Source organism: Protopterus annectens, chromosome 7.part1 (assembly GCF_019279795.1).
Source record: "Protopterus annectens isolate FY-2018-M chromosome 7.part1, PAN1.0, whole genome shotgun sequence".
Taxonomy (NCBI): domain Eukaryota; kingdom Metazoa; phylum Chordata; order Ceratodontiformes; family Protopteridae; genus Protopterus; species Protopterus annectens.
Window position 1 is genome coordinate 36448494 of NC_056740.1, and position 17441 is coordinate 36465934.

The window sequence follows — 17441 nt, forward strand, 5'->3', positions numbered from 1 at the left end:
TGGAGGTTTCAATGTGTAAATAAATTAAATGGTTTAGATATACATATGATAAGAACTGCTTACAATATTCCAACACAGGACTAGTTAACCTTACAAAGCATTCTAATGTAGACTCAAGATTTATGCAGATTAATTAATAATTCCTCATGTAAAGCTATTCCAAATCTAATAAGTTCTTTGTATGAATTTATATATAATAGTTGTGAAAAGAAAAATTCTATTTCAAATCTATATAAAGAGTTAATAACATATAAAACAATTCCCAAACCATCATACTGGCAGTTCTTAACAAAAGGTCAGTCATTGCTTTTAACAGAAGAAATTAAAACTAACATCTTACTATCAGTAAATTACACCTCTAACACACAGTACTGGAAAATAGTTAACTGGAAATACTTGCATAGAGCATTTTAACACCAGGTAGAATTAAAAAGATCGGTACTACTACAAATGGTTTTTGCTGGAGGTGTGAAAAGTCAAATAAAGCAGACTAGATTCATATTTTTTATGAATGTAATAAAATTAAATCATATTGAAATGGAATCAATCATTTTACAAGCTTTATTTAATGAATCCTTTACATTAACTAAAGTATTGATTATACTAAATGTAAATGAAGGTCCTTACCTGACTAAGACAAATATGTATTTGTTATGGACAATACTTGCTATATCTAAAAAATGTGTAACCAGAAGGTGGAATTCAAATACACCCCCAACCTTGGAAGAACTCTACACTTTACTGAAGGCAACTACATCGATGGAAATAAAAATCAAAGAACTACGAATCTATCCAACGCCAGTGGTAAACAAACCTTGGAAGAATCCAAAAGCACACAAGCACAAAACCAAAGTAAAACACCACAGCTCACAGGACGGTGGACCCACAAACAATCTCCAAACAGGGTAGAAAGTAATAACACTTTAATAGAACATCCACTGAAAACAATATCTGTTAAGCACTTTCACCCAGTCCAAATACCAGGCTTCATATGAACCATGAATATTGTGTTCCAACAGCTTAAACAGCAAATATACATCATGTGACTACCCCCTCCCACCAATAAAAAACTTAAAATATATTTAAAAATTTTATACATGCATAATACTCACATCATTAATACATAAATACATTAATACATTCAATCATTAAACATTCTGTAAAGTCCCAACAGCTGAAACTCATAAATACATTTAAAGAAAAAACACTTGGAAGAAAGTTATATCTTTGTTTGACACTCTGCAATAATCAGTATTGTATCTCTGATAACTGATCTGTTAATTCTATATTTAATAACATAAAGTGTATATAACTGAAAGTCAGGCTATTGTAAATATTGTATTTAGTTGTTTAAAATGATATTTAAACATATTATGTAAAAGTTATTTTAATTGAAAATAAAAAAATATATTTGAGGAAAAAATACATATACACCTGACAGACCATCAGCAACTGTAGCAGCATGCACAGTCAGATGAAAAAGATCTATGACACTCAACATCTGCTACTCTTCCTACTCAGCCCAACAAACATTTACACACAACACTGCCACACAATCTAGACAGTCTGTTAACAATGCCCAGACATACATAACTCTCAACTGTACAGATTTCCACAGAATGTCCATGGTGTATGACCATATCTATGGCCACTGCCACATACCACATCCAGGTGTCTGCTAAGTCACTGGGATGATAGGAGTACCGTCACTAAATAATGGTATACCATACCTCTGAACCTCTTACTGCAAGACATTTGGACAAAGCATGATATACTTGGGGGACAGGGGGGGGAAGACGGACATATCTCACATAATGGTGTTACAAACTGTTGCTGGTGTTACAGAGTTTATTGTAACATAATATCCCTGAAGAATGAAGGATATGATGTCTGAAATATTAATGGATGTCAACATTTACTGACTACAATACTCACATTATCCTACTAATTTCTCAAAAGCAGAAATTGTCTGAGGAACAGACCAAACATAACAAGCAAACCTCTGGGCAGTCTGTGGACATCTGGACAGTTGATAGGTATGTCAGAGACATATCACTGTCAGATGTCAAGTCATACAGAAAATGCATGTACAGACAAACCCTGATAATCTAGCAATTCTCCATTTGTATAACAGCAATACTTACTTACAATCTGTACCCAGTTCAGGAGCTTTGTCCCCCATGTTGTTATGCTGTCTCCACATGTCTTGTCATGAGAGGTATTTTCACCTACCGTCTGTGAAGCAGTAGCCCCTCATCTCCATAATATCCTCCACACAGGCAAGGAAAAGAGGCAAGGCCCACTTGAAGGGCCTAATTATAGCACTGTGTTGCTAAGCCATTGGCTAATAGAAAGACAATACAGCTGTTCTGGATGCAAGTAGCAAGTAGAGACACCAATTGGTGCACAGGCCATCACCAGCTCATGAGCATTACCTACAAAAGGCAAGCTGCTGCCTATGCAACACAGGTCTGAACACATCTACACAAACACAGACTGCAACTGGACAAACCTAAACATTTGCATTATTGTGAGGAAACTCTTCAGCATTATAACAGGTATATCAATCATGTAAGGTTGTAATGGAATGTTGAAGGGGGATGCAATAATGTGAAATAGGAAGTTAAACACTAGGTCACAACAAGACCTTCTGGACTCAAATGCTGCTGTCTGGCACATATGGCATTCCTACTTGCCCTGTCTGCAGTGACATGGAATACATCTCTGGCCCCTAAGCCACCCCCAGCAGATGTCAGGTTATGTATGACTACTACTGGAGTATCTGCTGCCCAATACTGAGTGTGACACTGGTAGGGCAGCTACCTGGGATTTTGTAAATAGTCATATGTCACCTGTGAATGCTACTATGATACATATGCTTGTCTTACAAATGTAGGGGACTGATATAGGGTATCGGCATAGTACACAACAGGCACTGCAGTGTGTGTTGAAATCTATGTAAATACTGAGCCTATACCTGACAAATGTCAAGAGTTTTGCAGACTGACCACATGTCAGCCTCATATTTGTAGTCAATGCCTCATACAGTTGTGTATTGTCCGGCACATCACTGGCAACCCATTAAAGACTGAAGTCATAACATAGTATCATATATCTGTCAGATGTCATATCCTGCAGAGTAGACCTGTGAATGTGACACCGTCTCTGCTGGAAACTAAGTGTGTTTCAGCTAGATTCATAAAGTGACACTATTTTCTGGCCTTTGCCCACCAGCGATGTGTGTCTTTGTGCAAATGTCTTGCTCTAACAGGAGCTAGGTGTCTTAGCATGAAACCCATGTCAATGCAAGTGTACCTTGTCCTGTAAGATGCCGACATTTGTACAGTCATTGACACCTGCTTTCCAGCTGTGGAGAGCACAGTAACTTTCCCAGGTTACTCATCCCGTCATATGGTTAGACCCCAAATGGAGGGCTGCAAATCCACAGAAGGTGGAGTGTTAAACATTATCATGCACACACAAACCTCCAGGCTCGCCAAACAGTATGACACATGGGAGACATTCCAGATACAGTTAACAGTCGACAAAACACCTACTCAACTCTTAGCTAGCTACAGGCCTCCAACCATGACTATGGACACCCACTACACCCATTTGGAATTTCTAGAATCTGTCAGAATTCAATCATCTACCCTGTTCCTAGGTAACTTCAACTACCCAACGATGGTGTGCCTGACCTATGCCACCTGAACATGAATGCACAGAGATTCCTTGGCTTTGTCAATGGCAATGCAGCAGATCAGCCAGTCAACACTCCTACGACAGATAAAAATATCCTGTACCTAGTTCTAAACAACATGAGTAGCCACTGTAGCACTCCTACAGTGTCATCCTCCTTGGTAAGATCTGACCACATAGCCATCACTGTTCAGGTCATCATCTCCCCTGTCCCCCCCTTGTCAGGGTCAAACTAAATTAACTTTATACCAATGTCTATAACTCTCCTCAGCGCAGGTAGAAGTAGCTTTACAGCCAACATCCCATCATTTTAAACTAATAGTAATGTCCAAGCCCACTCCACAATATTATGTGAGCACCTACATAGCTGTATGGACTCAGCAATACCTGACAGGACAACATCATCTCCCTCAAGATAGGGTAAGCTACTGTGGTGGAGAGCAGCAATACACAAATCCAATAATACATGGAAATAATTGCTGGACAGGGCCAATAAGGAACAAGTGCCTTACAGGAAGCAATGTCACCTATGTCTGCACAAGCAAATAAGGTCACAGGTGAATTAACATAAGGCTATCTTTGACTGCAAATTGGACACATCCACCAAGGCCAATCACTAGAAAGTACAGTTTTGTACCTACCATAAATGTAGATGTTCGAGGATCCACATTGCTGCAGTCATAACCTGTGGGTAGTCCGCTGTCCTCAGTCGGCCCGAATACCAAAGAGCTAGGCTGGCGTTGGTCATTGTTGCCTAGAGCTGACATCAGTACGTAGTAGTACTTAAGCGCATGACCGACACCATATCCTCAGTCTTTCTTGCCCCAGATGTCAGAAGGCCTAAAAAGGAAGGCCAGAACTAAAGTAGTAAAAGCCCAACAACCACCAGTGTGGAAATAAAGAGTATCCCAAAAAGAAACCCAGCAACCACAACTATAGAGGGGAAGGAGAGAGGGATAATTGGACTGCAGCAATGTGGATCCTCGAACATCTACATTTATGGTAGGTACAAAACTGTACTATGTTCTTCGTCTCACATTGCTGCAGTCATAACCTGTGGGTAGAATCCCAAAGCAAAGGAAAAGGGAGGCTGGCAAACTACAAAGCATTAGGAGCTGCTAACATGCCCTGTAAAACTGCAGTGGCAAACCCAGCCCTGGACTTGGAATAAAGAGGGAGATGGTAATGCTTAGTAAAAGTGTGTACTGAACTCCAAGTAGCTGCCTCCAAAATATCCTTAGTAGCTACACCTCTTAGAAAAGCAGTAGAAGTGGCAGTAGCCCTAGTAGAATGAGGTCTGATCCCAGCAGGAACATCCTTCCCATGATGAGAATAACAAAAGCAATACAATGACCAATCCACTTTGAAATAGTCTGCTTTGAAACAGCTTTCCTTGTGAACTCAAAGCAAAAGAAACAAATAACTGTTGAGTCTGTCTGAACTCCTTAGTTCTGCTCAAATAGTAACGTAACTGCCTGTGGATATCCAAAGAATGCAAGACTTTTTCCCTTTTATTTTGGGGATCAGCATAAAAAGTAGGCAAATGAATAGACTGGTTCAAGGCCACATTAGAAACCACTTTAGGCATAAAAGTAGGGTTAGTTCGCAAAGAAACTCTATCCTTATGAAATATCAAAAGGGGTTCAACTGCCATGAGTGCCTGCAATTCAGATACCCTCCTAGCAGAAGTAATGGCCAACAAAAAAGCAGTCTTCCAAGACAAAAACTTCAGTTCAGACGTAGCTGCAGGTTCAAAAGGAGGTAAAGTAAGTTTCTCCAAAACAAAACTGAGATCCCAGGAAGGAGTAGGAGCTCTACGTGGGGGTCTTATATTCTTTGCCCCTCTAAGAAATTGTTTGAACAAAGGATGAGAAAATAAAGGAGGGTCACAATCATAGTGAGCAGAAATGGCTGCAGCATGAACCTTCACAGAAGAGAATGACAAACACTTGTCCAGTAATTCAGTAAGATACTGTAGTGCAAAACTCAAATTAGGCACTGAAACATAAAAACCCTTTGCAGTGCTCCAAAGAAAAAATCTCTTCCATTTATCAGCATAAACTTTTCTAGTGCTAGGCCGCCTGGCTTCCAAAATGACATTCAAAATCTGTTGAGAAAGCTGAGACCCCACCGGCTCCATCACAGAATACGACAGGCTGTCAGATGGAGGGACTGCACCTGAACATTGAGAAAATGATTGTGTGACTGGGACAACAAATGAGGAACCTGTGGCAGATGCCATGGAGGCTCCTGGATTAAACTACTCAGCAGAGGATACCAATGCTGACGTGGCCAATCTGGTGCTATTAGAATCATGCAAGGCTTGTCCTGCCTGACTTTCAAGAGTACCTTGGGGAGAAGAGGCAGAGGAGGAAAAGCATAAACGTGAAGGTTGTTCCAACTGAAAGATAGAGCATCCACTTTCCAAGCATCTGGGTGGAACATCTTTGTGCAAAATTTTGGAAGTTGAAAATTCAGTGGAGAAGCAAACAGATCTATGTCTGGAGTTCCCCAAGCCACAGTCAATTGTTTGAAAATCTGAGGATCCAGTTTCCACTCGTGGGGATCCACAATTTGCCTGCTCAATATATCTGCTAGGGAGTTCTGAGCTCCTGGCAGAAACCGTGCTTGAAGATTGATTCGAAAACTCAGAGCAGTCTCCCACAAAATCACTGCTTGCCTGCAAAGAGGGTAGGAATGGGTTCCCCCCTGCTTGTTGATGTACCACATGACTGTTGTGTTGTCTGTTTGAATCAACACCTGTCCTGGCTGAAGCAGGTCCTTGAAGGCCATCAAAGCAAATTGGACTGCTAACATCTCCTTCATGTTGATATGCAAATGTAGTAGTTTGGGAGGCCACATGTCTTGTATCCATTTCCCATTGAAGTGTGCTCCCCAAGCCAAGTCCGAGGCATCCGTCGTTAGGATCTGACTCACCTCTGGTCGGGTCACAGAGAGTCCCTTGTTTAGGTGACATTCCTGAGCCCACCACAAGAATTCTTTCTGGATGCAAAGTATAATCCGAATGACAGTGTCCAAACCGTGGCAGTGTTGAGTCCACACACTTTTGAGATACCGTTGTAGCTTCCTCATATGCAGTTTGGCATTGGGAAGTACTAGAATGCAAGATGCCATGAACCCCAAGGCTTGAAGGACTGTCCTTGCAGTCAGCCTGGACATTACTGATAACTGCTGGAAGTAAAGATGAAGAGTTCTTTGTTTGTCCGGGGTCAGAAATGCCATCTGAGAAGCTGTATTCAGTCTCACACCCAGAAAGCACATGTCCTGAGAGGGTACTAGACTGGACTTTATTTCATTCACAGAATACCCTAGGCACCTTAAAACTGCCATTACATACTGGAGATGTTGTAGTAATATGTCTTTGTTTTGAGCAAGAATCAGGCAATCATCCAGATAAGGGTAAATTTGTATTCCTCTCTGTCTGAAGAAAGCAATCACAGGAGCCAGAACTTTTGTGAATACCCTGGGCGCAGTAGATAAACCAAAGGGCAATGCAGAGAACTGATAATGCGAAGTACCAGCCCGAAATCTCAGGAATCTCCTGCAACTGGGCCTGATAGGGATGTGAAGATAGGCCTCTTTGAGATCCAGGGTTACCATCCAGTGATCTTTGCCTAGCATAGGCAGAAGTTGTTGTAATGTTAACATCTTGAACTTTGGAATGTCTAGGTAGGTATTGAGAATGGACAAATCCAGAAATGGCCTCCAAGTGTTTCCTTTCTTTGGCACTAGGAATAGACGGGAATAAAATCCTAGGCCTACTTCTGACGGAGGGACCACCTGAATTGCCTCCATCTGCAAAAGCAGAGAAATTTGCTCCTGAGCCTCCAGCCTTTGCTGAGGAGGCACATCCGGCATGCCTTTGAAAGGAGGAAAAGTGTGAAAATAAAACTTGTAACCTTGATTTATTATATCCAACACCCATTGGTCCTGGGTGACCAAATTCCAGTTTTGTTTGAAAAGTCCCAACTTTCCTCCTAGAGGAGCTGCCAGTAAAGAAGGGTCTAGCAGCGGAAGATACAGGTCATTGGGTCTGCTTACGAAAGGGCTGACCCCTACCCTCACCAGAAGACTGTGCAGGAGAGCTCCAAGTCCTAGGTCTGAAAGAACCCTGAGCGTGAGCCCTGCCTCTACCACGTCTAGACCTGCCCCTAGACTGATAATCCGAAGAAGGATAAGACCATCCTCTAGCAGGCCAATTCCTACTAAACTTAGGGGGCTGCACCTGCATAAAATCCTTGACCGTCTGCATAGACTTAGCCTTATCTTCCATCTTTTTCAAAACCGATTCAACAGGAGGGCCAAAAAGTACTTCAGATTGAAGAGGAGCATCCAAAATCCGAGCCTTAACATGCTCTGACAAATTTTGATCCTTAAGCCAGGCATGTCTACGAATAACTGAACCTGTAGCAGCCACCCTGGATGAAGCCTGAAGAGCATCGAAACCACACTGCAAAGAATGTTTGCCAACTTGATCTGATGCATGAACCAACTCCTGGAGCTCCTTACACTCTATACCCTCAGATAGAGCATCCACCTTAGATTTCAATTGGCCTAACAAAAAATTCTGATACTTCAGCATATGAAATTGGCAATTCAAAGCCCTCATAGCTAACGTAGAGGAGGTGTACACTTTTTTCCCCCACCTATCTAACGCTCTAGAATCCTTATCCAAAGGAACTGGATTCTTAGCCACAGAAGCCCTAACACCCTTCGGACCTTGAATAATAGTTTCCGGATCGGCTCTAGGACTCTTGTACAAATACATATGTGCTTCTGGAACTCTGTAATACCTGTCTGGCTTAACAGGGGCCAGAGGCAAAGAATCAGGATTAAGGGAAGATTCAGAAAAAACATCCTGAACAACATCTAAGACAGGAGGAATAGCCAAGGGCCTATGTTGTGGCAGAAACAAAAATTCCCTAAGCCTTTTCTGAGAATCTGAAAAATCTTGACCTTCCCACTTGAAATGTTCCCTCATGGAATGTAAAGTCTCAGAAAAAGAAAAATCCTCTGGAGGAGAAGCAGACGGACAGGAGTCCTCTGCATCCGAATCTGAATAGGAAGGGAAATCCTGAATTTCTTCAGCTGAGGATTCAGAGTAGTCAGAGGAATGATCCATTCCCTCTAAATCTGCCTCCACCCTAGGCCTCTTCCCTGGGGGGGGGGGGCATAGAACCCCTGATCAAAGTAATCAAGTCCTCTGCCATCTTCAACATATGCTTTTTAGGAACAGGGGCTGGAGAGCTAGAACTATGACCAGGGCCCACAAGACAAGGTTTGGCCTTAGCATAGCCTTTAGCCACTGAAGTAGAAGGCCTAATAACCTTTTGTAAAGCTGGAACTACAGACACCTGAGAAGCACCCTCAGCCTGGCCTAACTCCTGAGAGGCCAACTCCTGTAAAAGTAAAGGTTCCCCCTGGGATTCAGCCGAACCCTTGGCAGGATCCACAGATTCAACCGGAGGCTCCGTAGAACCGGCGTCCGCAACAGACGACTCATCCGGTTTAGACCTTAAAGATTTATCCTTACGCTTTTTAGCGGTAGCGGGCGTCGGAGGATCCGACGGCATGTTAAAGTTACACAGTTTACCAAAAACAAGCCTGGCACAGTCTAATCTTCGTTTAATGGTGCGCTTATTAAATCTAGCACAAAAGCGACACCCGACCACGTCGTGCTCAGGCCCCAAGCAAGGAATACAGAAAGAATGATAATCCCTATGAGGTATCTGTTTCCCACAAGAAATACAATTATTAACTTTTTCTGACATCCGGATAACTGAGGCAAGAAAAGACAAAAATTTCCCCAACGGGGTACTTAGCCCAACTTGGTCTTCGGTCTGAAACTCGATAAATGAAAATTTCAGAATGCCGAACAGCACTTGCAAACGCTGCTTCTGCTTCGGACCACGCGGCAAGAAAGACTGAGGATATGGCGTCGGTCATGCGCTTAAGTACTACTACGTACTGACGTCAGCTCTAGGTGACAATGACCGACGCCAGCCTAGCTCTTTGGTATTCGGGCCGACCGAGGACAGCGGACTACCCACAGGTTATGACTGCAGCAATGTGAGACGAAGAACATCTTCCACACATATGTCTGCAATCCCAGAGGCAGCACACTAATCTGACTTGTAGACATACTCATACAACATAGATATAGGCAACCTGCTGCAGACAGGTGAAGTGTAAACATCACCCCCTGTTCCCCATTGATACACATGTGCATGCAAAGCACCTGCCCTCCTCCCTTCATCATCAGGAAGCACGTCTGTAATGCTATCTCAAAGGCAACACACAGAAGTCTCAACAAGCCTGATACCATCCATGGCTGCATCCTGTATGAACCCAGGAATGAGCTCTCAGATCCATTGCAAACTGCAGTCAACAAAAGCTGAGCACCGGTGTCATCCCATCTGCACAGAGGACAGCCACTGTCATCCCTATACACCAAGGTGGTGCAGACCACCCAACCAGCCAATCATATGCACATTAGCCTAACTAGCCTGCTCTGCAAGGGCATGGAAGGCAATATCAAGGACATTATGAAAAGGGACATCGGGAACCTCAAAATGCCTGAGCCCACACAGTGTGGTATTGTCAAAGGGAGATCAAGCCTATTAAACCTGGTTGACTTCTCTGAAGTGGTCAAGAAACACAAGGATGAGGGAAAGATGTTGAACAAGGCCTACCTTCACCTAGCCAAATTCTCTCACAATAATCCCCAGGTGGTGAGGATACATAGGACTACATGGCTAGGCATCAACCTGTATGTTTCCAGATAGGTAGCTAACTGGCTCAATCATAGTACCCACTCAGTCAAAGTAGTGGAACCCACCCACCTCTAATAATAGAGTCTTCCAAAGCAGTGTACCCTAAGGAACAGTCTGGAAGCCTCTACTGTTTGAGATATATGTATCTGAGGTACAGGACAAAAGCAGTGGTGTGTGGCTGACCAGGTTTACAGATGCTTGCAAGCTGGCCACTGTCTTACATTCTCCTACTGATGTGAGCATCCCTAAAGAGGCCCTCACCAAAATGACTGGTGCAAGAAGCATTGCCACAAACTGAATGCCAGGAAAAGCATCATTCTTCCTGCTGTGGCAGATGTCATCCACACTAATTATGACAGTAATAATGTAGTGGGCATGCAATCAGGTGTGAGGTGACTTGTGTACCAAGGTTGGTAGCAACTTGAGAGTTTCCCCACTGTGTGGGCACCATTGTACAGAAGGCTATCTACATGGCCCACCTCACAAATATGGATAAGTCATCCAGGAACCAGGAGGCCACTTCATCCCTGTACACCACCCTAATCAGATGCATTACCAAGTACAAATCCTCCTTTGCCATGTACCTTGCCAAGTAAATGCAGCAGTTGCAGAGACTACAAAGGCTCCTAATCAGGCAAATACAGGGTTTGCAACACCTGTCCTATATAGGTAGGCTGAAAGCCCTGTCCCTGTACTCAGCCTCATACAGACTGATCATAGGTAACCTGTGTCTGGCATACAAGGCCATTTCCAAACCAGCCTTGATGGTGTTTCTGCATATCTGTAAGACAAACTCCACCCACACATCATACATGCAAGGCCCTCACCTGGTCTGTGACATGTATAGTACTTGTTACAGGGATAGTGTGGTGTCCCACACAATACACTGTCTGTAAAATATTCCCTCCCCATGTCTAGCAGAGTACGTGTATAGCTCTCTAGTAGAAAAGCCGGACGACTGCATGGGAAACAAAGGAGACACCCCTGGGACCCTGTGTGTGTCCTAGCTGGACAGGGGAAACAGGTGCTGGCTTTGAAGGGACATGGGTGAAAGTCTAGACCAGGCTTATAACGGCATCAGGGCCAATAACCTGGTACCATCTTATGAGGCTATGCACGTAGTACTTTACATGTTTTTTGTATGCATTGCAGACTGTCTTGCAATGTTGTCTGAAATTAATCCCTGTGAGTCTGAACTGTGTAGGTACTGCAGTGATAGTGAATAGTCCCATTCCTTCATCAGTTATCATCACATATTGTTACACCTTGTCAAGTGTGTGTGGTCTGCATAGCAGTAAATCAGCTCTTACAGTACATGTATATGCACTTGGTGACACTGTATATCTCACTCCAATAGCCTTGGTCTTGGCCACAATTACCATTCTGCTACTACGCCCATCACACAGTAGGATTTCTCACCCTATGTTGTGGGCCTTACAGTTGCAGTGAAAGAGATGGATTACAGCAGGCAGAACTTCCATAAGGTCTGCCCTGAAGGGCCCATAGGTGTCACAGCTGTGCCATACTGTACCAGGAGTGCGTGTGTGTGTGTGTGTGTGTGTGTGTGTGTGTGTGTGTGTGTGTGTGTGTGTGTGTGTGTGTGTGTGTGTGTGTGTGTGTGTACATCAGAAAACATAATACTGCAGGGTATTAATTAACATATGTTGTCTTCCACTTCAAGGTGAACACAGGGGTTGGTGTCCCTCTCCCTTACAACCTGATTTCAGTGGCTTAGCAGACTCCCATCATGATGGTGGTCATAATAAGGCACAGGTGGGGTTGTTGGTGCCTGAATCTGTGCCATAGTGTGGTATCCCACTTTCACCAACCATGTTCTTGCACACAGTGAGTATGCCCCACATACCCATTCCCCAGCAGCAATGGATAATGGTCAGGTTGAGGGTGGTAGCATGGAACAGGCTACTGACTTGTGTATGGTGAGTGTGAGTGTAGACACCAGCCATAGCCAGGGAGCAGGTGAAGTCACACACAGGCAGATGGACAGAGGTGGTTGATGGAGGACTGCTGATCATCAAGCCCCTGTTGCAAGTGATACAGCAGGTGTCACCAGATGCATGCTATGGTCCACCATGGAGGCACAGGTGCATACTGACTGCAACACCAGACAGATGATCAGTATCATTAATGCAGCACTCCATGCCATGCGTGACAAACTCCACAGCATTTGTGATGCCATACGTCATCTTGCCGATTTTAAAGATAGACAGTGGGATGAGACATTGTCACTGCTCGACCATGCAATGTCTGTGCTTGAGCATGTGGTGGGATTAGGGCACCAGGCAAGTCCATGTAGGCCAGCAATATAATCAGCTGTGAGCCCATGTGGTCATGCACATTCACAGTCCCATAGTGGCAGTACCAACAGCACTACTGAAAAAGGGTGCTGTCCACATCACACCAGAGCAGGCCAAAGGCACAGTGTCCTTCTCAGTCCCTTCAGAGATGCTGATCCAGCAGACACAAGTCACCATCGGGGAGTAGTGCTGTATCTGTCCTTGGGCCTGGCAGTACCAGTGATACTCCTGGCAACAGCAGTTCCCACATCCCTGCTGGGAGATGGTGAACCGTACATCCTGCCATGTATGGTCCATGGCTGTCCAACATAGCCCTGTGTCTGGAATCCACATGGCTTGATGGTGTGCAGACAAACACTCACACAACCCTATCACAGCACGGTCACCACCAGACACACACAGCTCCTCTGCATGTCCCAGTTGAACACCACCCCTTCAGACACACACGCGCACACACACACACACACCCACACACACACACACACACACACACACACACACACACATGATATCAGCCATATGGCCCAGCTTAGGCCTCTGGCAATCCTCCACCATACCCTGTGCATGTGATGATACTTGTGCCACAACCCAGTTATCCATACCATTGATGCACGATGCATGGACATACTCATATGGGTCTGATGCACAGGGTGACTATAGTACAGTGTAGCAATGTCATGCTGTGCAAGGTGCTGCCTGCTGGCAGTAGTTTTGTGTAGACATCGAGGTGTACGTACCTTGTTAGCCATGATGCACAGTTGCTGTTAGTACTGTTGACTGACTGTGTTGTCACATACTCTATTCTGGTTGTGTTCCATTTGTCTGTGTGTCTGCAGGCTGTGGTGTTGCTGACAGTAGCAATGATAAGTAAGGCAGAGTCGAAGCACACTGACCTTTTCATAGCCAAGCTACAGCTGTATATGTACATGTTTACCAAGTGTGTTTACATGCAACAGTGTGTAAGGGGCAATTGTGGCAGACAGTGTCACCTTGTATACATACACTTGACACAGCCACCTAGCCTTCATACAGGTCACCTGGGTGTTCTGTAGGACCGCAGACTCACACATAGGTCTATATTTCTACAGCGAATGCTTAAATGTTTGAATCTGTAAAGGTTGACCTTTACAGATCGAACACTTAAACGTTCGAAATTGTAAAAAAGTAAATAAAAGAAAAAAAAAAACAAATATGAAGAAAGGGTATAAGCAGGGGGGTAAGCCCCTCTGCACCTCCCACACCCCCAGCTACTTAAATATACCAACTCCAAGATCGCACTTCAGTGAACTACAGTGCAGAAATGGGAAATTTCCCATTCCCTACACTGTAGCGTGATCTTGGAGTTGGTATATTAAAGTAGGGTGGTGTGGGGGGTGCAGCCCCCACATGGGGGGTGCAGGGGGGCTTGCCCTCCTGCTTAAACCCTTTAGTTTTTTTTTTTTTTTTTTTTGAGTTGTGCATTTTTTTTTTTTTTTTTGTAAAAATTTGACTGCTTAACTGTTCGATCTCTAAATGTCGACCTTTAGAGAGTCGAACATTTAAGCGGTTGTGCATCTAATATAGACCCCACACATACAGAGGAGGTTACTTGAGTACTGCCACTAGGTCCCTCACAAGCTTAGACATTACTTTAACTGCAACAGATTCAGCTATCAGCACCTGTTGCTCCTGCCATTTCTGTCACATCCACTCGACCATCATTCAGTTGATGAGGGTGTGCCTAGTACTGTGTATGACAGGTTTGGGGTATGTTTTCTTGACACAGGTCAACCTGTGTTAGTCTAACCTGACAATCACCAGCATGTGTGTCTGCTATCTCATATGCATGTTTGGTATCTCATGCTGATAGTGCACAAATAGTCATAGTCCTGTACATGGGACAGCTGACAAAGTGGTGAGCACAGCCCCTACTTGCACAGTCTTACGAATGATAGCACTAGATACATAACACATATTGCACAGCAGTACTGTAGTTTGGCAGTGTCTGCCACTACATTTGCAGTGGGTGACAATAATAGGGGTTGTTAGGGTTGTCAATGGTGGGTTCAAAGGCCCTTAACATGTTATAGCAATCTGAGACACACACCCACATTTACACCGCTGCATGGAGACATGCATTGAAACACACATGCACATGGAGGTGACAGTTATCAAAGTAGATGACCTACCCATCTATTAATGCACAATACACAGTGATAAGACCATTGCATGCACCACAGTGGCTTGGTGTTAGAAACTGTGTAACTGTGCTTTTACGGTGGATGACATCTCTATGGACTGATACTAGGTTGGCAATGGGGTGTTCACAGAGTGGAAGAGTCACGCAAAATGGCATGGTCATCAAATACACACACTACAGACAGCCACAGGGGCTGTACATACAGAAATAAATACACAGTTCACAATAGACATGTTAGTACCCTACGTACCCACTTGTATGTACTATGGTGCTGCGTACACATGACATGTTCCATATAGATTATATGCCTGGGACCTAACATGCAATCTCTTACAAAAGTTAATCATACAGATGCCTTCATGGATGGTGGGATAACCACCAGACATATCAACTGGTCTCATCTACTGCTCCTACAAACCTGCACAATTGATAGAGTGACAGCTATTGTATCAGCATGATGTGTCAGTCAGGTAGCATGTCTGATGCTGGCATGTGTGTCACTATAGTAACTGTGACATATTTGGAAATTATATTACAGGAATGCTCATTATTGGGGGACACAGACCATATTCCATGTACATCTGTATAGATGAATGTTATGGTCTGTATAATGCTACATGGTGCATGTGAGGCAGATGCCATTAATAGGTACTTTAAAGTAATGTCATGGATAGGGGTCAATAGGTTCTAAAATGGTGTAGCATACACACAACAGCCACAGGGGATATACTTCACACATACCACTAGAGTTTTTAGTATTGAAATTAGAACCCCCTACCTAATTATTTCCACTGTAGTATTGCACTATTACACATGGTACAAAACATTGAGGCTGACCAGTGTATACAGGTACATCTAAGGTGAATGACATCAGCAGGCCTTGTAAAGAAGGGCAATGGGATGTGTACTGGGTGGTACACACCTCAAAATGGTAAAACCCACCCCCCAGAGGATATGATTCTCACCCATACACACACACACAGGGATGATGTGATTCTCTCCACACACACACACACACACACACACACACACACACACACACACACACACACACACACACACACACACACAAACACACAGTATCTCAGTTGCCAATATTGGGTTTATAACCCATATCTATCTAGCTATGTGTACTACAGTGTTACACAGTTATCACACATGCCACAGAGCTTATAGGATTTAACACTGTTGCAAGGTATGTCTAAGGAGAGTTACATCAAGAGCCCTTGTAAAGTATGGGAATGAGAAATGTACTGGGAGGGTAGGGGATCAAATGACATTACCCTAAAAACATACACAATTACAAACACCTTCACACACACACACACACATTTGCCACAACTGAGTGTAGAACCCCTGCCTATATAGTTATCTGTACTATAATGTTACTTTGTTATTACTTGCACCACAGAGCTAAGTGCTGCCCAAAGATGCTTCTAAGGGGAATGACATCAGCAGGACTGCTAAAGTAGGGCATTGGGGAGTGCATTGGGTGGGAATGGCCTAAAACTGTTTTGCCTACAAACAAAAACACACACACACACACACACACACACACACACACACACACACACACACACACACACACACACACACACACACACAAACACACACAAACACACATCATTCTTTCTCCAGTCAGGGTGCTGATGTAAAGTTTGCCCATTCTCTAAGCAAGCAATAATGCCTAGCAAAGTGTGTGCTAATGTATAATTAACACTCAACAGGGGTGTTATGAGGCCTACACCCCTGGAAAGGCATTAATCACACATTATACAACAACTCCCCCCATTAATATCCCAAAACGTGCATGCTGGTTGGTCAGCATGTACGTTGTTAATCAGAGTTATAGTAATGGAAAAAGGTCCGATCGCCCAGACGTTTTCCATTAGTATAACTCTTTCTTTTTTTTACAGCAACAGAGAATGCAAGATCTCCGTTGCTTTTTACAGCCTGTCTCGCTATGTTAAAGGAGTTTAACATAGCGAGACAGCTTTAAAAAAAGCAACGGAGCACCTCTGTTGCTTTTTTTAAAGCTGTCTCGCTATGTTAAACCCACTTTAAAGACACTTTAAAATGCAATGGAGATCTTGCTTTCTCTGTTGCTTTTTTTCAAAACTGTCTCGCTATGTTAAATGGGTTTAACATAGCGAGACAGCTTTAAAAAAAGCAACAGAGATTATCTGTTGCTTTTTTTAAAGATGTCTCGCTATGTTAAACTAACTCGTTTAACATAGCGAGACAGTTTGTAAAAAGCAACGAAGATCTTGCTTTCTCCGTTGCTTTTGCCCACAGCTTTGATGTACTGCATAAGTATACGCATGTGCAGTACATCAGAACTGCCGCAGAATACCAGACAGCTGCGGAAGGGCAGCAAGGAGGCATTATACAATGCCATTATTTAAGAAAAGTATTTTTTTTTTCTTAAATAATGTCATTGTATAATAGCAATAA